This window comes from Geotrypetes seraphini, chromosome 3, assembly GCF_902459505.1.
Source record: "Geotrypetes seraphini chromosome 3, aGeoSer1.1, whole genome shotgun sequence".
Lineage (NCBI taxonomy): Eukaryota > Metazoa > Chordata > Amphibia > Gymnophiona > Dermophiidae > Geotrypetes > Geotrypetes seraphini.
The window spans coordinates 74,993,824-75,017,844 of NC_047086.1; the positions used below are offsets into that span (position 1 = coordinate 74,993,824).

The following is a 24,021-nucleotide window of genomic DNA, read 5'->3' on the forward strand; positions in this document are numbered from 1 at the left end:
CACAGAGGGGAGTGCCTACCTTTAGCATTCAAAAGTTTCCAGCAGGTATGGAGCAATAGTTGCACGAGGGTGACTTCTAGTGGAGCAGCCTGCTTGCATTATTTTTAATCTGCACATGTCGGATATGTACCATGTGCGTGTATTATATATGTGTGTTCCACGTGTAACATTAATGTGAAAAGTTGTCGTGGAACAAAACAAAAACCTTCTAAACTACTGTTATACCAAGAGGCTTCAGCTGCAACTCTGTGCAGAAATTTTTGGCCCTTTTGACCTTGTCCAGTGCTCCGAAGACCATAGCCGTACATCCTACTGGACGTGTGCACAAGCGCTGTGCTTACCACTTAGCTCTTGTGAGCATGTGCCAGGCATGTTCCTTCCCCCTTTTACTACCAATTCTCAACACTAACAGCATGCATATAATTTGCATGCTGTTAATGTTGAGCATCGGTCGGTAATTTATAATAATAATAATAGCTTATATACCGCAGAACTATGAAGTTCTATGTGGTTTACAAAAGATTAAGCAAAGGTACAAATTAATTAACTTCAAGAGGGGTAGAAGAAAGAGAATTAATAGGACAGGAAATTCATGGTTGAGGAAAAAGTGATCAATAGGACAAGTTAATCGCTATTGGGGGGAGAGAGATGATCAGAGGTCCAGCTGGAATTTTCCAACACAGCGCCGGAGTTCTGTGCATCTCCCCTTCAGTGAGTCAACTGGGGCAACCCGCATCATCAAGTTTTAACTTAGAGAAGTGTCATAAGCAGAAAGAGACTACAGCTCCCTAATGCGAGGGGAGGGGGGCATCCTGAGAGTAAGTATGTGGCATTTCTGGTTTACATAGTAACATAGAAATGACGGTCCATCCAGTCTGCCCATTAGTGATACTCATTTAAAAAATACATGATTTGATTAACTTGTCTCTTCTTTGATACTTCTGGGCCATAGACTGTAAAGTCTGGTATTGTCCTAGGTTCCAAATGCTGAAGTTGCCATCCAAGCTCACTTCAGCCTAACCAACCATCCTATTGTTTGCAGGATATCTACCGTAAAGTCTGGCCAGTAACATCCTCATGTTCCATATTAGTGGAGTTCACATCGATGCCCACCCCTGTGATATTATAAGCTACTCTGAGATAGTCTGATAGTATTTATTTGCTTTCGTTTACGTGTCATCCTATGGTTCCAGTGAAATGCAACCAAAAAAATGGATGGGAAAATTTATTATTATTATTTTATTTCTTATATACCGCCAAAGTCGTAGAAGTTTGAGGTGGTTCACAACAAAGAAGGGCTGGACAATCAGCGAATAGTTACAATCAGTGAATATAGATACAACAAAGAATCAGCGAATACGGTTTACAACAAAGAGGGCTGGACAATCAGCGAATAGTTACAATCAGCGAGTACAGGTACAATAAATATGCGTGTGCAGGGAACAGGTTAAATAAGGGGATAAATGTAAGGTGGGCAGGGCGAAGAGGTAAGGCAAAAGAGAACTTGGGGAGCAGGGGTAGGGAGAGAGGACTTAGGTTTAGTGCCGCTGTTAAGGATTTCAGGCCAATGCATGAAAACCCGTTCCGCATTTTGGTCCAGATTCTCTATACCAGGGGTGTCAAAGTCCCTCCTCGAGGGCCGCAATCCAGTCGGGTTTTCAGTATTTCCCCAATGAATATGCATGAGATCTATTAGCATACAATGAAAGCAGTGCATGCAAATGGATCGCATGCATGTTCATTGGGGAAATCCTGAAAACCCGACTGGATTGCGGCCCTCGAGGAGGGACTTTGACACCCCTGCTCTATACGGTGCCGATTGTGTGTCAATCACGTGATGGTGCTTTATAGAGAGTCACGCCTCTGGGAGGGATAGGCACAGGGTTTCCCAGGCCTACATTTCCTGCGCCTGTCTTGGTCGCGAATCATGCCTATGTAGGTGCTTTACGGTGCCTAATGCCACTTCCAGCATTAGCCATAGTGGCGTTAAGCGCTGTAAAGCACCTACATAGGCACGATTCCGGCACAGGTAGGCGCTTTAACTTTAATGTTTTTTGCTATTTTAAACAGTGTTTCTCAACTAACTTAGGTGCCGGTAAGTTTAGACGCCATTTATAGAATTTCCCCTTTTGTGTCTTTAAGGAAAATGCTTAGTGCATATAGCCCTAAATTATTAAATTATCCTCTTTCATGTTTCATTTCTTGAATTCTTCAAAACAAATTTCAAAGCAGCACTCCTAAGTAAAAATGAATACATATATATCACTTCACTTTCCTTTAAAATTTGCCGAGATCAAACCTAAACAATGCTCGGATATATGAAGGAAGGGCAGTTTTTTTTAAAGATACAAGCAAGAGAGGAGAATACATATGTCCCTTTTCCTATCTATAGGAGTGCTAGGCACTGAGAGTGAAGGACTGGCAAACAGAAAACGCCTCTTTGTAAGAAAGGACAAACTAAACAGCTGGGATTTTCTTTTATTTTTGCTGTTTCTCAAAATCCACAGCATGGAACTTCTGACAATAGAACTTGTCAGCGAAAATAGGAACCTTGTTTGCACAAGCTCTACAGGAGATTTGTGGGAATATTTTACAGAAAAAAAAAAAGAGGAAAAAGCTGAGCAAGGCAGACAAACAGCACAGCATGAAGAAATAGAATTTGTAGACAATGGTTGATGCATCACAAAACAAAAGTGAAACTCATTGGACGCAGCCCCTATTTCATCAATCAGCTGTCTCTACATGTCCATATTCAACTATGTTTCTTGGCAGATATGTTAACACAAAAACATAGATTTCATAATGTGTGCCTCGTTCTTGTCCTCATTAATATCTTTTTGCTCACATTAGGCTTCCTGATTAAAAAATTGGGTGTGGTGAGCAAATGATGTACAAGGGTAAATCTAAAATGTAAAGGCATAATATAGTTAACGGTTTTAAAGGATGTAACTGTGAGCAATTGAACATATCGCTTTTCCACATAGTCCCCATGCAAGACGACGCATTTGTTGTATCAACTGCTTCTGCATTCCCACAGAGAAGTTTCTTAGCTGTTCTCGAAGCTAGATGAATACTGCTTCCTTTACTTCATCATCAGAGGTGAATCTACGACCTTGCAGTATCTCCTTCAGTGGACTAAAGACATGATAATCGCAAGGCGTCGGATCCGAGCAGTATGAGGACGTGCGTTGTCATGGTGCATCAAGACTGTTTTGGACAACATTCCTCTTCTTTTGCTCCAAATTGAAGGTTCAAATTCATTTCACAGCAATACATAGTAATTTTCGCTGTTCACTGTTTGCCCATGCGCTTGGAAATGCACCAGAATAGGCCCCTCTGTGTCCCAAAAGAAGGCTATCATGGTTTTCTTGGAGGAGGGCTGATGTTTGAATTTCTTCTTCGCTGGATAAGACGGATGTTTCCACTCCATGCTTTGTCTTTTATTCTCTGGGTCATAGTGATGAACTCATGTCTTGTCGCCTGTGACAGTTCTCTGTAGAATACTCAGATCTTCTTCATACTGTCTCAGGAACTGGGTTGCAACCTCCACACAGTGTTACTTGTGCAGATCAGTAAGCTGTTTGGGAACCCATCGTGTGCAGACTTTCCTGTATCCCAAGTCATCATGCTTTATGGCAAATGCAGATCCATAGCTGATATCCAAATTTGCAACCAATTTGAAACATAGAAACTTGACAGCAGATAAAGGCTAAATGGCCCATCCAGTCTGCCCATCTGCAGTAACCGTTATCTCTTCCTCTCTCTAAGTGATCCCATGTACCTATCCCGAGCTTTCTTGAATTCAGACCGTCTCTGTCTCCACCACCTCTACTGGGAGATTGTTCCACGAATCTACCACCCTTTCTGTAAGAAAGTATTTTCTTAGATTACTCCTGAACCTACCTCTCACTTTCATCCTATGCCCTCTCATTCCAGAGCTTCCTTTCAAATTAAAGAGACTCGACTCATACATCTTTATAACACATAGGTATTTAAACGTCTCTATCATATTTCCCCTCTCCTGTCTTTCCTCCAAAGTATACAGATTGAGATCGTTAAATCTGTCCCCATACGCCTTAAGACGAAGACTACACACCATTTAAGTAGCCTTCCTCTGGACTGACTCCATCCATCCTTGTTATATCATTTTGAAGGTGTGGCCTCCAAAACTGTACACAATATTCTAAATGAGGTCTCACCAGCCTTATACAGGGGCATCAATGCCTCCTTTTTCCTACTGGCCATACTTCTCCCTATGCAACCTAGCATCACCTTTTCAACCTGTTTGGCCACCTTAAGATCATCACATACAGTTACACCCATATCCCACTCTTCTGTCGTGCACATAAGTTCTTCACCCCTTAAACTGAACCATTCTCTCAGGTTTTTGCAGTCCAAATGAATGACCTCGCATTTCTTAGCATAAAATTTTAACTGCCAAATTTCAGACCATTCTTCAAGTTTGCCAGATCTTTCTTTATACTATTCACACCATCCTGGGTATCTACTCTATTGCAGATTTTGGTATTATCCACAAAGAGGTAAATATTACCTGACAGCAATATCGTTTATAAAAATGTTAAAAAGAACAGGCCTAAGAACAGAACCTTGAGGCACACCACTGGTAACAACCCTTTCCTCAGAGCAATCTCCATTGATCACTACCCTCTGTCGCCTTCCACTCAACCAGTTCCTGATCTCGACCATCACTTTGGAACCCATCCCAAGGGCACTCTGTTTGTTTATTAGATGTCAGTGTGGAACTCTGTCAATGGCTTTGCTATAATCTAAATACACCACATCTAGCGCACATCCTCTATCCAATTCTCTGGTCACCCAGTCAAAGAAATTGATCAGATTTGTCTGACAAGACCTACCTCTAGTGAATCCATGGTGCTTCCGGTTCTGAAATCCACCGGATTCCAGAAACTTCACCATTCTCTGTTTTAAAAAAATGTTTCCATTAATTTTCTTAACACCCCCATCCGCTCCTTCCCAGCGCCCTGCTGCGGCGCATGCACACCCCTTCCCTTCCGCCAGTACCTCTTTAATGTTCACAGTGCGAGCAGCAACCCCAACCTGCTTCTTGCACCAGCATCGACTCTTCCTCTGACATCACTTCCTAGACCTTTGCTTAGGAAGTGTCATCAGAGGAAGACCTGACGCTAGCGCGAGCAACCATTTGAGATTGCTGCTCCTGCCATGAATGTTAGAGTTACAGGGGAAGAGAAGTGATGTAAGTAGGCAGAGGAGGCAGGGTGGGGAAGAAGCGGATGGGGTGGGGCAGAGAAGAGGGCAGGGAGGGGCATCACCACCATGGGTGCCTCTCATCCTTGCTATGCCACTGCCCCTAACTGAGCATTATATTTAAGCAGTGACGGACAACATGTTTTTAAACACTGACCATTGCTGGGTAAGTTAGACCCAGACATTCAATATTGGGCTCAATTTTGGTGGAGGGGGTGGGTTGATCTCAGCAGGAGCAATCTTAGGAGGCAAGTTGCCAGAGGATGTGGCAAGAGCGGATAGCGTAGCTGGTTTTAAGAAAGGTTTGGGCAAGTTCCTGGAGGAAAAGTCCATAGTCTGTTATTGAGAAAGACATGGGAGAAGCCACTGCTTGCCCTGGATCAGTAGCATGGAATGTTGCTACACCTTGGGTCTTGGCCAGGTACTAATGACCTGGATTGGCCATCGTAAGAACGGGCTACTGGGCTTGATGGACCATTGGCCTGACCCAATAAGGTTATTCTTATGTTCTTATGGCATGAGTGTTATGATCATAGTAGGAGGGGAATGGGCAGCAGGGGGGCCATATGCAACATATTTGCCACCATCCAGAAGCTATGTGGGTGCCAGCTGTTATTCAGTGCCAGCACCTGCATGGCTAAAAAAAAAATTAGCAACTTAGTCATTTTTAGAACAAAGCATATATGTGATCAGCGTTTTGCATTTGGATGATTTGATTTTCAAAAATGGCCAAGAAAGATAGATGTCCTAAGGACCAGAATGTCTAGATAGTGGATGCTGCGGATGGGCAGACTGGATGGGCTATTTGGTTTTTATCTGCTGTCGTGTTTGTACGTTTCGATTTTCGAAGAAAAAGAAAAAAAAAAAAAAGATAGACATCTTGCAGTTTTGAAAATGGTCATTTTACCAACCTGACTTCTGGACATTATTTCAGAAATGGCCAAATTCAGACTTAGATGTCCTATCAAAAATGCCCCCCTCCACGTTACTATGTATAAACATTAGGTACAATAAAAACAGGTTATGCTAGTATTCAATAGAGGAATCTGGGCACTAAATGGAGGCACACACGTAAAAATGCAAATAGGAGCTGGTTCTATAAGTGCGAAACAGACTGCAATATTTTCATTCTAAGTTGTCCTCTTGTAAAAATTCACACTTATGTAATTGCATTGCAAAATTGTGCAGATGTTAATAACTTAACACATTATAAAACATTACATGAAAGCAGCTTCTCCAAAAAATTTCACATCTCAGTAAGGCGTAGTTAAAGATTTTGCAAAATTTCCTGTTGAAAAACTATTCATGCTCTCTTTCTACCAGGCTCATTTGCATAGAGGCTTCCGGTGGAGAAAACAGGATGGGTTATTTTGTAGTGAGAATGAAATGCTTCTTTTCAAGTGTTGGCACTTGAGTGATTGAAATGCAAGCCATAGTAGTATGATCCAGTTATTGTCAGGATGTGACATGCTGTGGGGGCATGTAGGGCTATCATGAAAAGGGGAAGGAGAGTAAAGAACAAAGTCGGAGAGAGAGGGAGAGCACAGAAAAAAAGTGAGAGACAGGGAAGAAAGTAGGAAGAAGGGAAAAAAGTGCAGGATATAGTGAGAAGGAAAAGGAGATAGCAGAAAGAAGGGAAGGAGTGTGACAAGGAGACAGAGGGAAAGAAGAGGAGATAGACAGATGCACTAAAGGAAGAAGAAAACAAACTGAAATAGAAAAATAAAAAAGGATGTAAAACAGAGAGAGAGAAACTAATAAGTCCCATACATTTAAGAGGGAATTCTATAAATGCATTTAAAAAAATTGTTGCTGGAAAAATAATCTGCACCAAGCGCGATTCTTACACCTAACTTTGGGTGCCAGACTTACACTAGCTGAAATCTGATGTAAATGCATGCACTCAAGTTAGGTACACTGAGGTAATATTCTGTACGAATGTGTGCAACTTTCTGGAATGTTCCTGATGTACCCAGGCCCCTCCCATGGCCACACCCCCTTTTGAATTCAACACTATTAGGGTTAGGCGCCATCCCTTATAGAATAGTGCGCAGCTGGATATGCACACTAAACTAAACTAAACCTTGGGTTTATATACCACACCATCTCCATGAATGCGGAGCTCGGCACGGTTTACAGGAAGAAAGATGAGAGAGGAACTACAGTGGAGAGATTAAAGAGTTAGGTGTAAAGGGGGAAGGTGAGAGGCCTAAGAGGGGGGAAGTGTTACAGTTTTGAGAATAGCCAGGTTTTTAGGTGTTTGCGGAAGAGTTGGAGGGAGCTTGAGGTTCGGAGAGGGGAGGTGAGGTTATTCCAGATCTCAGTGATTCTAAAGGGGAGGGATGACCCAAGTTTGCCTACATGGGAAATACCTTTTATGGAAGGGAAGGATAGTTTAAAAATTTGGGAGGATCTGGAGGAAGTAGGGGTTGGGGAGTTCCAGGATAGAGGGATAACGGCAGGAAGGATGCCATGTAGGATCTTGTAGGCCAGACACGCACATTTGAAGTGGATCCTGGGGATTACTGGGAGCCAATGGAGCTTAGACAGGAGTGGTGAGATGTGATCAAATTTGCTTTTCGCGAAAACAAGCTTAGCTGCGGCGTTCTGAATCCGCTGAAGTCTGTGGAGGCTTTTCTTGGTTAGGCTGAGGTAGATAGAATTGCAATAATCCAATCTGGAGAGGATGATGGATTTTACTAGGACTGCGAAGTGTTTTTGGTGAAAATAGGGTCTGACTTTCCTTAGCATGTGAAGGCTGAAGAAGCATTTCTTCACCAGAGATTGGAGATGTTCGTTGAAGGATAGAGAAATTTTAATAGGTGCCAATTAATTTCAGTAATTGTTTTTTGACTTTCATTGGCCAATTAATTAGCGCACCCAAAATTTGGCACGCAAATCTAGGCACCGTACATAGGAACTGGGGGGAAATGCTTGTATGCCCACACTGTTGGAGCTAACTATGAAGAATAGCAAAGGGTAGATGCCTTAATCAACTGTGAAACAGAACACAGGACCCATGGCACTATGGAGAGGAATATTATCGTAGAAAGCAGGGGTGCAGAGCTGCAAACACATTACAGTCTAAATATGTGGGACTCAGAGAGAGGATTTATGTTCTGTAAAATGCTGAATTTGATGGGCTGGGGCTGGGAATTTTCTAGTATTTATTTATCTTTTTCACTGAATATTTTTAGAGTCAACACATTACCGGTACTATGCTGTGAAATTTGTTTCCAGAGGATATGGTCAATGTTAATGGTACAATTAGATGTCATATATGATTTTGACAAATTTATTTGAAGACAGGTTCTTTTAAGCTCCATAGGACTTGTATTTTGAGATTTTTAACCTTGTGTTGACCCCCCCCCCCCCCCCACCGCCCGCTACCTTCCTGATTTTTTTTAGTTCACCCCTCGTTTCCCTCTCTGCCTAGTTTGTCAATTTAATATACTACTGGTTTCCAGACTATACTCTTCCTAGATGGCTTGGCTGATGGGTGGGATAATACATTTCAAATAAATTTAATATTTCATAAATATTAACAAATATATAAGATGAGACAAAAAAAAAAAAAAAGCAACCAAGAAGTTATTTGGTTCTTTTTTGCTATTTTCTCAGCAACTACCGGTACTTGAAATTTCAAAGTTAAATTTTATATCTTTATTTGTTGTTAATCGTATTCCACTTGGCAAATAAATATACTGTAGTATTTTGAAGCATGAAGAATTGTGGCATGCATGCTGAAAAATCTTAGCTCAAAGAAGTTTTTGATACTGTGATTATCCCAAGAATGGAGAATGACCATCGTGGTTAGGAGACCAAATTGACTCAATGGATTTGGTGTTGTTGATTCATCTTTAGCAATACTATCCCTGATGAAGCCATTACAGTACTCCTCTGAAATTCACAGGGGTTCCTTTCTAGGAACCCCCATGAAGTTTGAAAATCCGTAAATGCGATTTTTCGCCTGTCAAAAGGCAGGGGAGGCAGGAGAGGGCAGCTGGAGCACCGGAGGGTGAAGAAAATCATTTGCGGTCTGATCCGAGCACCTCTTCCTGATTGGTGCAGCCCTACTTTACTACAGGAAGAGGTGGTCGGAGCAGACCACAAATGAGTGAGTCCGCGATTCGCGAACTGCGAATTTGCGGGAGAACACTGTATAGTGAACTCTTTTGGCTGCTGTTGGATACAAGATGTGTATCCTTTTCTTCTGTTTCTGCACACAATTTTGCCATTGTTTTGAAGAAATTTTCATGATATTTAAGAATTTTGAAAAATATTCAGTAAAATTTGACAATGTTTTTTTTTTTTGAGACTGATGATAATAATAGGTGTCCCAGTAAAGACTTTAGTTTGGTTCAGGTCTGGATGTTTGAGGTCTTTTTCCCTTGTGTGTTACATACCACTGAAATTATTTTTCATGTATATACACTTGGGCCTGGATTCTATAAAAGGCGCTGGTAGACACCCATGCTCAGTACAAAAACACCATTTAAACAACATTTTAACTGAGTGTCCAGGTGCCTACTGGCACTTAAAAATTCAACACCGGAATTATGCCTTCATAGATGATTTAGGCCTCTTAACGCAACTGTAGGCTTCATTAATGCTGGAAGTGGTATTAGGCAACCTAAAACGCCTGTGGAGCCCAAAGGTAAGCATCAGAAATTTAGGCTTCGAAAACCCTGGACTACATTTCCGGCATCTACCTTTGCCAGAAGTTGAATCATGTAACTGGAACCGTCATGTGATTGACATGCAATCGGTGGCCACTTTTAAGGTGGTTACCAGTGACACCAGTTAGAGAATCCGGCCCTTAGAAACATAGAAACATAGAAATAGACGGCAGATAAGGGCCACGGCCCATCAAGTCTGCCCACTCTAATGACCCACCCTATTTATCTTTGCGGATAGATCCCACATGTCTATCCCATCTGGCCTTAAAATCTGGCACGCTGCTGTTCTCAATAACCTGGAGTGGAAGACTATTCCAGCGATCAACCACCCTTTCAGTGAAGAAGAACTTCCTAGTGTCACCGTGCAGTTTCCCGCCCCTGATTTTCCACGGATGCCCCCTTGTTGCCGCGGGATCCTTGAAAAAGAAGATATCTTCCTCCACCTCGATGCGGCCCGTGAGATACTTGAATGTCTCGATCATATCTCCCCTCTCTCTACGTTCCTCAAGTGAGTAGAGCTGCAACTTCCCTAACCGCTCCTCGTATGGGAGCTCCTTGAGTCCCGAGACCATCCTAGTGGCCATTCTCTGGACCGATTCCAGTCTCAGCACATCCTTGCGGTAATGCGGCCTCCAGAATTGCACACAGCAAGCCCTTGGCTTATGAGTTTGTATTGTTTGTGTTAAGCACAAGTATTTCTCCGTTTTTTTGCTTATATTGCATTGTAAAGCTACCACTATTTGAAAAAAAACAGGGAACTAGCTTACTGTTAATGATGTCACAGTGATATAGACCTTTATAAACAATTTGAATAATTTTTATTTGATATGATAATTTATAGCAATTTTTTTTTATAAGCATTTCAGATCACAAAGGCAATCATGGGCAAGGTGTTGGCAATTGAAGGCTTGTGTTAAAGTTGGGGGGGGGGGGCGGATGATACTTTGACCATTCACATTACTTTGAGAATGCAAAATTCTGTGCATGGAGGGGCAATTTTGAAAAGGATGTCTAACTCTGAGTTGGACATTTAATGATAAATGTCCAAAGTCAGAAGCACAGAAATGTCTATTTTCAAATACGACGTCTACTTTATTTTTTTTTAATTGCTTATTTGGACATCTTAGCAACCACAATGTCTAGGCATCAGGTTGTCTAATTTATTCATCATTTTTGACACAAAAACATTAAAGTTAGAAACTTCCACATCAATACTATTTAGATGTGGGAGGGGACACTATTCTAATGGACTGGCCACAAGCCAACAGAGCAGTGGGGCATTTTAGAGGGCACTGCTATGAACTTCATATGTATCTAATATTTATAACACTGGCCAACACTCATCTTGGTGCCTCAAATGTTAGACCTGTTTCTGAGTACAGTGGTGCCTCGCATAACGGACGCCTCGCACAGCGAACGCTGCGCACAACGAACTTTTTGTCGTGCTCCCCACAACGAACTTCGTTTCACACAACGAAGTCGCCCGAGGGGCCCGGGGGGGGGGGCGGAACTACTCTCGCCGAAGCCGGGAACAGCAGCACCCATGCAGAGAAGGAGAAGACGGCGTGTAGGGGACTCCAGTAAATGCAGAGCAGCAGCTGTGGCAATCAAAAAAAGAGGAGGTCTGCTGTTAAGGTGGACCAGGGTCCTGGAAAATTCGTGAAATCCTGCAATATTACCAGGATCTCAATACAAGTCCATGAGGATCCTGGAGATCCTGCAAATCCTGGTTTTACCCAGACCCGATTCTCTGGTCCTATCTTACGAGACCTGACCCATTTACAGCAAGTTAAGCCATGTTTAAGCTAACGAAAAAAAATCCAGAAAATATCAAAAGATTATTTCCTTTTTAACAAATAGTAATACTGTACCATGAAATACTGTTCCATCATCTCCCTCCACCTTACCCTGGATGCCGAGTTCTCCGGCCCTCTTTCTCGGCCAGCCGCACGCTTTCAGGGAGCAGCGCACGCGCGCATGCTCTGTTGCTCAATCTTCTCCTCTGACGCAACCGGAAACCGGAAGTTGCAGGAGAGTAGAACATTGACCAACTCCAGCAGCTGCGCGTGCACAGCTTTCTGGAAGCGTGCGGCTGGGTGAGGGAGAGGGCCGGCAGACTCCGCATACAAGGTGAGGTGGAGGGAGGGAAATGTAGGGCTGCAGAACGAATTATTGTGTTTTAAATGTATTCTTATGGGAAAACGCGTTTCACACAACGAACGTTTCACATAACAAACTTGCTCCTGGAACGGATTAAGTTCGTTGTGTGAGGCACCACTGTATATTTGACTTGCTGATTACAAAAATGGCACCAGTTTTCTCCTATTAGCTCTAGTTTTTGAGATGCAGAACATACCATTCTTCACTCTCCTCGCCCATTAAAAAAAATCAGAATATTTTAATGTAGTGCTTAAATTAGTTTCTTTTAAGCATGAAGGAAACATATCAAAAATTAAAAGAAAAGTGTGCAACATGAAAATATACTTATTTCATACCAAAAGCACAAGTTTATGATACGAACTTCCCAGTCATCCAACACACAAGAAGCTTCTTTTGTAAGACTTCTGAGGGTGAGATCTGCTGGGACAATCCCGCATAAGATTATAACAATAGTCTGCCATCATGTGTGCATCTCATCTTCCTTGGTATCTGTCTTCCATTGTTTTTATGTCTTGGTGAAATCTTTCACCTTGCTCTTCACTTAAGACACCAAGGTTCTCTGGAAAGCAATCTAAGAGACTGTGCAGATAATTGACTTTAACACTCATGTTACATAGTAACATAGTAGATGACGGCAGATGAAGACCCGAATGGTCCGTCCAGTCTTCCCAACCTGATTCAATTTAAATTTTTTTTTTTTTTTTTTTTCTTCTTAGCCAAGCCTGTTGAAATGAAAGAGCATATCCTCTACTAATTGTGTGTGGTTGTCTGCCTTTTTGTTGCCAAGAAAATTTTTCACAACAAGAACAAATGAAGACCAGGCACATGATTCGATTTCATTCATTGATGGTATGACATGTGGGTCATTTATAAGTTGTCTGATCTGTGGTCCAATGAAAATTCCTGCCTTAAATGGGGCTTATAATAAAAAATAAAAAAAGCATTCAAAAAGTGGCCTACATCGGTACTTGGACAATCAAAAAGCCAAAATCGTCTAAGTACCGATAATCAAAGCTAGTTTTAGATGTATCTAAAACCAGCTTTGGCCTTTCCCCTGCCTGTAAACACCTAGAGCAGTTTTAGAGGAGGGGAAAGGGCGAGAGGTGGGTGGGAGGTAGGCCGACCTAGACTTAAGTTGTACAGCAAGTATAACCAACAGTCTATGGAGATAGCTCATTCGGAACTTATACATTTTGACTTAGACCAAGTCAAAATAGATAAAAGTTCCGAATAGGGGCCGCAGAGCTGATCGCGGCTGCCGCAATCAGCTCAGCAGCCTCGGCAACCTGCCCACCCCCCACCACAACAATCACGGCAGGAGAGATGCCTAATTTCTCCTGCTGTGATCGCAATTCCCCCCGAATTGCCGTGAACCGTGGTAGGAGAGATGTCTAATCTCTCCTGCTGTGGTTCATGGCAGTTCAGGGAGGGGATCGCAATTGCGGCAAGAGAGGTGCCCAATCTCTCCTGCCATGATTGCGATCCACCCCCCCCCCCGAATCCTGCCATGATCGTGATCCACCCCCCTCCCGAACCCCGACAATACCGGCAGGAGGGAGCCCAATCCCTCCTGCTGGAAGGCGACCCCCCACCACCACTCAAATATGGGCAAGAGAAATCCCAGGCCCTTCTGCCCACAGCACACCTCCTCAAACCCCCGATCGCCCCTGAACTCCTGAATAGCCCCAAGCCCACCATCCTCTGAATGGTGGGCCTGCTGGCCGGCCGGGCTTGGAACCCGGTCAGCCAACTTAACATAAGTTGAGGGGGGGGGGGTCGGGGGTTGGGGGTGTCAGGGGGCCTCTGAATGGTGAGCTTGCCGGCTGGTTGGGCATGATACCCATCCGTCCGAAAAGGGGATAGAAGGGTATAAATAGAGGATTACTGCACAGGTCCTGGACCTGTTGTGCCGCCGCGTGAGCGGACTTCTGGGCATGATGGACCTCAGGTCTGACCCAGGAGAGGCATTGCTTATGTTCTTATGTTCTCTCTGTTAAATCCTAGCTCACGTTTGCGGTCTAACACCAGCTCTAGCAGGAAACGCGTTTCAAATCTGACATATTGTAATCACAAAACAGAAAATAAAATTAATTTTTCTACCTTTTGTTGTCTGATCATTATTCAAATCTTGTTGGTCCCAGGCTCTGGTTATCTTCCAAAAACTTGCTTGCCAGGGTCTCCTTCTTTCTCCGTGCTAACCATCCATCTGTTATCTCCGTCCTCCCCTTCTGTTTCCCTTCCCTCTCCCGGAGGTCTGGCATCTTTCTTTTTTTTCATCTCCATCCACAGATCCACCTTTTCTTAACTACCCTTTCATTCAACATCTCTCCCTCCTTCCCCACCACCCCAGGGTCCACCATCTCTCCCTTTCTTTTCCTAACTACCCTCCTATCCAGTATCTCTATCCCCCCTCCACACCATCCCTTGTGTCCAGCTTCTCTCCCTTTCTGTTCCTTCCTTCCCTAAATCCCATTGTCCATCATCTCTCTCCCTCTCCTCTATTTTTAGACCCATTATTTTTTCCCCCCCCCAAGTCCAGCATATTGTCACCAACCGGCTCAGGACAATGGGCCCTGAGCGGCTGGGACAAGGGAGTTGTGCTCTTGTGAGCCGCGGTGGGCTGCACAAGGAAAATTAGTGGAAGAAAAATACTGGCACACCAGGTAAATGTAGTTGCTTAAATCAAACTCAGGATTTATTCTTTCATTGGTATTAAACATAAAGCTTTGTCAGGATGTTTCTGCGATTAGCAAATAGTCCCAAAACAGTAAAAAGAAAAAAAAACACAAAACAGCAAACTGTCCAAAAAGTGGAAATGTCCCAGTTCAAGTCTTTTTCTAAGTGTCAGGCTATTGGTTTCAGCCCCTACTCATTTCCCAGCAATGAAAAACAAAATATTCAAAATATAAACAGTCTTTGAATTGACTACCACTGCACTAGTCAGAGCTACGGCTGTGACTTACCCAGCTGCTAGAATACTGGGCAGGTAGTGCGCTTCATGTGGTGATAAACTGCCAAACAGGCCCACAATCCCACCACAAAAATACGTGAGGCGAACCCCCACTACCTGGGCTGGTAACAGTCCTTTCTCATGGAAGAGAAACACAAAAAAAAAACTTTCACAAAAGTCTTTTCAATCTTCTGGAGCTCTTGGTTTCTAAAGCTCCTACAAGGCATACATACCCTTGGAAGTCCTTCATACAATAAGGTCACAGCTACTCACTTTTATTCCCCGAGCGGCTTGCCTTCCATGAAGCAAACTTCCATTGGCAGAATCTCACTCACTGGAGCAGCAGATGAATCCGGGTCAATTTCCATGACCTGAGGTTCTTCATTCTCCTTCAAAGCAGATTCTTCTCCAGCTTCCATCAGCTCCATAGATTCCAGTGGAGAACTGCCTTCAATATCTCCCAGCCCTGAGCTCTCCTGCTTGTCCTGTGCCTCTCCTCCTTTTAACTGACTTCCCAGGAGCTTTCCTCTCTGGGCAACTAGTTTGCAGCCCCGCCCCCAACCCTCAGGTGGGAAGAATTTCCTATCAGCAACCCTGGGCCTGAGAGGGGGATGGGCGCTCTGCACTCGTGCTCTCTGACTCCCTCTAGAGAGCAAGGGAGAAATAGCATCAGGAGAATCAAGAAAAGGTTTATCAGTAACACTGGGAGAAGGGTTGGCCTTTAAACAGGGCTCTGTACTAGGGACACACCTAGCAGGCATAGGCTGCGTACCACAATATGCACATCTCTTTGAAGCTCCCCCTTCCCCTCCCTCCCTCCATGTACTTCTACACCAGGGCCCCCCTCCCCTGAAGGTCTATCCCCCCGAAGGCCTGCACCCCACCCCTGAAGGCCTGTCCCCACCCTTGAAGGCTTGTCCCCCATTAAAGGCTTGTCCCCCCCTTAAAGGCTTGTCCCCCCTGAAGGCCTATGCCATCATCCCTGGCCTGCCCCCCCTTTGAAGGCCTATGCCCCCCTTGAAGGCCTGTCCCCCCCCATTGAAGGCTTGTCCCCCCCTTGAAGGCTTGTCCCCCCCCCCCTTGAAGGCCTATGCCACCATTCCTGGCCTGTCCCCCCTTTGAAGGCCTGTCCCCTCCTTGAAGGCCTGTCTCATCCCGAAGGACTGTGCACCCCCCCGGGAAGGCCTCCGTGTTCCCCTTGGCCTCCCCGCACTATTTACCTTATAGGTGATGCCTGAAGAGCAGATCGCGGTACTAGCATCTTTGCAAACTGCTTGGAGGCTGTTTCCTCCGCTGCGATCCTGCCTCAGACGTCAGAGGAGGGGCGGGACCGCAGCAGAGGAAACAGCTCAAAGCAGTTTGCAAAGACGCTAGTACTGCGATCTGCTCTGCAGGCTTCACCTAAACTAAACTTGGGTTTATATACCGCACCATCTCCACGGATGCAGAGCTCGGCACGGTTTACAGGAAGTAGGATGAGAGAAGAACTACAGTGGAGAGATTAAGAGTTAGGTGTAAAAGGGTGGGGGAAGGGAAGAGGCCTAAGAGGGGGGAAGTGTTACAATTTTGAGAATAGCCAGGTTTTTAGGTGTTTACGGAAAAGTTGGAGGGAGCTTGAGGTTCGGAGCGGGGAAGTGAGGTTATTCCAGATCTCAGTGATTCTAAAGGGGAGGGATGACCCAAGTTTGCCTGCATGGGAAATACCTTTTGTGGAAGGGAAGGATAGTTTAAGAGTTTGGGAGGATCTGGAGGAGGTAGGGGTTGGGGAGTTCCAGGATAGAGGGATAATGGCAGGAAGGATGCCATGTAGGATCTTGTAGGCTAGGCACGCACATTTGAAGTGGATCCTGGGGATTACTGGGAGCCAATGGAGCTTAGACAGGAGTGGCGAGATGTGATCAAATTTGCTTTTCGCGAAAATAAGCTTAGCCGCGGCGTTCTGAATCCGCTGAAGTCTGTGGAGGCTTTTCTTGGTTAGGCTGAGGTAGATAGAATTGCAATAATCCAATCACCTATAAGGTAAACGGTGCGGGGAGGCCAGGGGGGAAGCCGGACGCCAGGATGGGAAATCAGATGCCAGGGGGGGAAGCCGGATAGCAGCACAGCAGCACTTCCCGACTGAGCCTCCCTCCTCGCCCTCTAAAGCAGGTGCGGCACCGGCCGGCAAGAGCAGCGCTGCCACTCCTGCTTTAGGGGGGCGAAGGGGGAAGGTCCGAATCGGGAAGCCGATTTTTTGGTGTTTATCAATTCGAATTGATTCACCCGAAGTGAATCGGTGAACCGATTCGAATCGTGAATCGGGCAGCACTAATATACGGTATGTCAATCTGTCCTTTTTCTGGAGCCATATGGTAACCCTACCCAAATAGGGTTTCAAGAATGTTCTGTAAACTTAAGATTAGCAATGCAGTGACTATAAGTTTCAAGTATGGATGTGGGGAGGGGAGGTTAGCAAGCTGAATGATAAGTGATATTTTTTCATCATAATGAAAAATAAAATATAATTCCAGTCCTCTCATTTTCTAACATCTCATATTCCAATGTAAGACAAAAATGACACTGAATTTGCATTTTATAGTGGCATGAAACTTGATTGTCCATATCCAGAAAAGGCGTGTTCAATGTTTCTCAGTTTGTGTTTTGATTTGGAAGATATATCATCCATTTCTATGGTTTCAGTCATCTCAGTATTCTACACAAATGTAATGTTGCTAGGAGACACGGTTAACAATGCTAGGATCACATGGTCATATATACAGCATAGGAATCCCATGAGGCTGTGCGGCTTCTTGGGCTGTGAAGCGCAAAGCAAATTACACGCCAAGCGAGCTCGAAAGAAAGGGGGAAGGATGGCTGTAGTTTACATTGCTGGCCCTAAAAGGAAGGATTTTTGTGACCAACCCAGTGAATTTTTTGGTTGTAGCCATACGTTTTTATATCGAACAGAACACGCTTGTTTTATAATTCTGTCCAATGCGCATAGCGAGCCCGGGGTTTTAACACGCGGTTTTCACCCGGGCTCGCAATGTGCATTGGAAAAAATATAAAACAAGAATGAATTCTTATGCTTATGTAAAGTTATTTTACAGTTTTATATAGGGTTGTAACCTCGTTATGGGTATTTGTAGGCAGGAGATTCGGCAAGGATAGTAAAGCGACTGGTCCCCAGCAGTCACTTCTTTTTTTGATCAGCCAGTCAAGTCGGTGTTCCTGAAATTGTTAGTGAATCACTGCCTTCCTACATTTGCATGCCATGTGCAGATCAGATTGGGTGCAGATCGGAGCGGGAGAAAAGTTAGTGAATTGGGTCAGGATCATAAAGTGGACACAGAGTGGTCGGAACACGATCGGAAAGCTTAGTGAATCTAGCGGTATGTATCTAATGTTTTCTCTTCATGTCCATCAGCCAACTACCCTTCCTTCAGCCTAAACAATATGGTTTTGCTGCAGGAGTTAAGGACTGTGGAAAACTGAGACCACTTCTGGCCCCATTTCACTGCTTTTTAAATTCTCCAAAAACCTGTATTAAACAAAGAATTGGAAAATTAAAGATATGCCTGAGAGTTCTAAAGGAAACAATACAGGTTCATAGTTTATGCTTTGTAGTCTGAGTTAATTCCTTATTAACACTTATTAATTGCTTCCTGTTGATGAATCTCTTGAAATTCCGCAGGAAATCCTCAATTTACTGTTGTCCCCCCTTCCCCCCACCTTGGGTGGTCAGTAAAATTGGTTTTTTTCTAGTTCATCACTAATCAGATTTCCGAGTGATTTGCTTAAGCAGCTTACAGTAGTTTCAAAATTCTTGAAGCATTCACTTAAGCTCCTGAAAATGCTTTGCAACCTGAGATTAGCAAATGCAGTAACAAAATGCCGTTTCCTATCACATTGAAAACCATAATTTATTTCCAGCCTAGTGATTTCATTATAAGAATTTAACCAGAATGGGGGAAAGGGCTGTATTGCAGTTCTAGTTTAGCATATTCTTTATGGATTAACTACAAAAATACTACAAATTGAGTCAATGCTGATTAATAATAATAATAATAATAACTTTATTCTTGTATACCGCCATACCCAGTGAGTTCTAGGCGGTTCACATTAGTTAAACATGGATTACATGCAGTTAAGAGTTGGTTGAACAAATTTACATTAATTAAATATAGTTACATTCATCGTTACATGCGGTTCACATTGATTAAACATAGTTACATGCAGTTAAGTAATAATTGGACAGAGTTGCGTGGAGTTAGGTGTTGAAATGAGCAGGGATGCAGGCAGCGGAGAAGATAAGATTGGGGAGAAGGAAAAGGTGGGTAGGGGGGAGGAGGGGGGTGAGATAGAAGGGGGGGAGGGGGGATCTATGAGGAGGGGGGCCATTAAGTGTCTTGGCGTTGGAAGAGGTGTGTTTTGAGTAGTTTTCTAAAGCTGAGGTAGGTTGGAGCCCTGAGGATTAATTGGGCTATCCATGGGTTTAGCTTGGCGGCCTGGAAGGCGAGGGTTTTGTCGAAGAATTTATTGGAGTGACAGAGTTTTAGGGAGGGGAAAACAAATAACTGGATGCTGCGGGAGTTCTTGTTTCTGTTATTCAGGATGAAGTGTGGGTTGATGTAGTTTGGGGCTAGGCCGAATACTGTTTTGTAGCAGAAACAAGCGAATTTAAATAGGACTCTGGATTCCAATGGCAGCCAATGAAGTTTGTGGTAGAAAGGGGTAACATGGTCCCATTTTTTCAAGCCGAATATAAGGCGGACAGCGGTGTTTTGGATCATTCTGAGTCTTCTGGTGTTTTTCTTCATGGAGCTCAGGTAAATGATATTACAATAGTCTAGTATGCTAAGAACGGAGGCTTGGACTAGAAGGCGGAATCACGTGTCGTCGAAATATTTTTTTTTTTTTTATGGTGCGTAATTTCCAGAGCACCGAGATGCTTTTCCTAACTGTATTGTCGGTGTGCTTCTCCAGGGTTAGGTGTTTGTCCAGTGTGACTCCTAGTATTTTTAGGGTTTGTTCGAGGGGAAAGGTCGATCCTTTTACTTGGTGTCTAAGATTTTGTCTTTGGGGCTAGCAAGGAAAAATTTTGTTTTGTCGGGGTTTAGTTTCAGTCTGTAGGATTGCATCCAGAGTTCTATCTGGTTGAGTGTATTTGAGAGGGAGGTGAGGAATTCTGGTGTGAAGCTGGATAGCGGGATGACTATTGTGATGTCATCTGCGTAGATGAAGAATTTGAGTTTGTGGCTCTGCAGAAGATTACCCATGGAGGCAAGGTAGACATTGAACAGGGTGGGGGACAGGGGGGAGCCCTGCGGAACACCACAGGAGTTGTCCCAGCTGTATGAAAAGGAGTCATTTTTAAATACTCGGTATGATCTGTTTCTTAGGAATCCCTGGAACCAGTTGAGGACCTGGCCGGAGATGCCGATGAGTGCAAGGCAGTCTAAAAGAATGTTGTGGTCGACTAAGTCGAAAGCACTGCTCAGGTCGAGTTGCACGATCAATGCGCTGGAGCCCTGGCTAAAGAGTGTGTGTAAATTGTCTAGTAGAAAGGCTATGATGGTTTCGGTACTGTGGTCAGAGCGGAAACCTGATTGATTTTCATTTAGGATGTTGAATTTTTCCAGATATGTGGTTAGCTCGGTATTTACCACCCCTTCAGTTATTTTGGTGAATAGTGGGATACTTGCAATTGGTCTGTAATTAGACGGTGAATTGGGTGGTTCTTTTGTGTTTTTTATGATTGGGGTTATCAAAATGTGGCCCTGTTCTGCTGGAAAGCTTCCTGTGGATAGAAGGTGGTTTGTCCAAGCCAGCATATTGGCTTTGAAGTGGATCGGTGCAGTTTTCAGGATGTGTGGGGGGCAGGTATCCAGTCTGCAGAAGGAGTTGGTGTATTTGTTAAAGTATTTGTTGAAGGTATGCCAGTTGATGGTAGTGAATGGATTCCAGCTTAGGTCCGTTCTGGACCCTGGGTCTCGTGTAGTCCTGTCTGTGTCCGGCAGGATAGGGAAGTCCCCGTGAGGGTTTGGGGGGGAAGTTAACGATGATCTTAGTTTCTGTGTCTTAGAGTTGAAGAAGTCTGCTAGGGTGTTAGCGGTTAATGAAGATTCGTCATCGTGGTTTTCGGTGAGTGTCTCTAGGTTGTAGAGGTCGTTGACCAGTTTAAAGAAGTTGCTACTGTTGTTTGTGACATTTCCGATTTTGTGGGCGTAGAAATTTTTTCGTTTTTCCGTGATGAGGTGTTTTGTAGTTTTTTAGTTTGAGTCTCCAAGCTACTCTGTGCTCCTGGGTTCCAGATTTAATCCAAATTCTTTCTAATTTTCTAAGGTCCTTTTTTAACAATAGTAGCTCTGAATCAAACCATCCCTCTTGATTTGGGGTTCTGATTCTACGTGTTTTTATGGGGGCTATTTTGTCTAGAATGTTTGTGCTGTCTTTGGTCCAGGAGATCATAAGTTGATCTAGTTCTTCATTTTGTTTAACAGTGGTTTCATAGTGGGACCAGAATTCGACCGGGTCGATCTTACCTCTGGAGGTGTGAGTTTTGGTGTTTCTTTTTTTGCTGTTTTTGGTGGATTTTTGTTGGCCCTGAATGGTAAAGCTGCATAGTTTATGGTCGGACCATAGGGAGTCAGACCAGTTGTCTTGGTTCCAGAGGAATTTGGGATTGATTTGTTCATTGGTGGCGAATGTCACCAGGTCTAGTTGGTGGCCTCTTTCGTGGGTTTTGGTGGGCGGGGGTTTGAAGTATCCTAGTTGGGAGATTAGTGACCAGAAGTCTGATATATCTGGCTGGTCTGTCTGCTCCAGGTGAATGTTGATGTCTCCGCATAATAGGTTGTATGGACTTGCTAATGAGTTAGTTAGTAGGCATTCTGCGAAGTCCTCCTTGGCTAAAGTCCATTTATTGGGTGGGATGTAGAACAGTGTGACTGTTAGGGAGGAGGCCAATGACTTTGAGGTTAGTGAGATGGCTAGTGTTTCAGTGTTGGGGGAGGATTTGGAGTTGAGAGTGGTGCAGTTTAGGTGGTCTCTGTAGATTATTGCTAGTCCTCCTCCCCTTCCCCAAGTTCTGGCTAGGGATAAGATCTTGAATCCTTGGGGAAGACAATCTCTGATAATAATGTCTTTATCTGATAGCAGCCAGGTTTCCGTGACTAGGACTAGGTCGGGGTTGGTTTCGGTTAGCCAGTCTTTGATAAGAATGGATTTGTTTCTCATCGATCTTATGTTTAAGTAGAATCCTTATGTTTAGGTAGAATTACAGTGATGTATGCCAGTCTGTATCCAAGCATAATCACTAATCAACTCTTGAGTGCTTAGAAAGTGTTTCTATGTCAAAAGAACATATAGAGTCAGACCAATGTCCATCTAGCTCAGTATCCTGTTTCCAACAGTGGCCAATCTATGTCACAAGTGCCTGGCAGAATCTTTAAAAGCAAACGAAAGGAAGTTCTTCTTCACCCAGAGAGTGGTGGAAAACTGGAACACTCTTCCAGAGGCTGTAATAGGGGAAAACACCCTCCAGGGATTTAAGACAAAGTTGGATGGGTTCCTGTTGAACCGGAACTTAAGCAGGTAGGGCTGGTCTCAGGGCACTGGTCTTTGACCTGGGGGGCCACAGCGGGAGCGGACTGCTGGGCACAATGGACCACTGGTCTGACCCAGCAGCGGCAAATTCTTATGTTCTTATGTTCTTAACACTAAAGATGATGTTTGAGACCGGTAAAATCACTCTTTTGCATACAGTGCGCACATTCTCATGTGTCTTTATTAAATGTTAGAGAAGTAAATGGGAGCTTACAAATTTGAGGGTCTATGCATTATCACAGTTTCCCAGTGGTAATTCTAATAAACATTCATATAGCACATATATAGTTGCCTCCTTGTAGACCCCTCAGGCTGAAAACACCTATACTATACTGGCAACTAGACCCCTTGTGGTAACATGAGTGAGGGTGGGCCATGGAACCAGGTAAGACAAACCACACACACTCAGCAAATTGTGGTGGAAGCCTATTTATTAAAGGTATCTTATAAGGGCTCTTGTTCACAGGAAGGAAGGACAAAATACTCAAAGCTAATTTTGTAAATATAACAATGCCCTTGGGTGGCCTGCTCCTGCAGGTTCACAACATATTTGAATGTCTCTCAGCTGAGCAGCAACTCTTACTGGTCTTTAGCCTAGTACCTGGACCCAGCGTTATAAGCACAGACCCTAGCAGGTACACCAGGCTGGCCTACCACACCAGGTCAAAACCAAAACTTTTTGAGGTTCCGAGTTGAACTTGACCTACCTGAACACAATGGTTGTAATTTCTCAGCTTTGGGGTGGTAGCATTCGCAGTAGGCATTGCTGCTTTCCTCTGGGCTTCCTTAACCTAACTCTGGCCCAACCTTTTATACTTCCTGGGCCATGCCTTCCTAGCTCCACCCCTCCTATGTCACTTCTCCCTTGGGCGGGACTAGGGATTTTAAGATGACCTGACAGTAAAGGAGTATTCTTAAGGGGAAGTGGCAACATCCTATAGATTCCAGCAGACCCCCCCCCCCCCCCATGTTCTATTATAGAGTACTAACAATCCAGCATTGGCCCATCTCACATTAGGCGCCCATAATTACACCAGCCTTAGAGCTGATGTAGCTGAGAAGGCCAAAATGCATCAAGAGCATGCTTAACTTATAGTATTTGATAAATTCTGAATGTAACTTGGAGACATGTCTATGTCTTGCTCAACCTCTGCTCACTTGTGCATCTCCTTACAATTACGTACTATAGCACTTATAGGTGCCCTTTTTGAATGGTATTAGGGCACTTACATGTATAATTCAAAAAAGCGTGGGGTAAACACATAGGAACCCTAATTAGAATATGAATGGGCAAACTTTCACGGTCTGAATCCCACAAAGAAGATGGTTTGGATAGGCTGGAGTGAGCTTCGATGGCAACTCCAGTAGCTGAAACCTAAGGACGGTACCGGGTGGACT

The 24,021-nt window shown here is 44.0% G+C and overlaps 1 long non-coding RNA gene across 1 annotated transcript in view; it reads right to left on the bottom strand.

Moving 5' to 3' along the window:
* Window positions 1-23,408, bottom strand: part of LOC117356707 — a 53,255-nt gene extending 29,847 nt beyond the window's left edge. The window contains exon 1 of the long non-coding RNA XR_004538700.1: window positions 23,331-23,408. This is a non-coding gene — a long non-coding RNA (uncharacterized LOC117356707). The remainder of the gene's footprint in view (window positions 1-23,330) is intronic.
* Window positions 23,409-24,021: the final 613 nt, after the last annotated feature.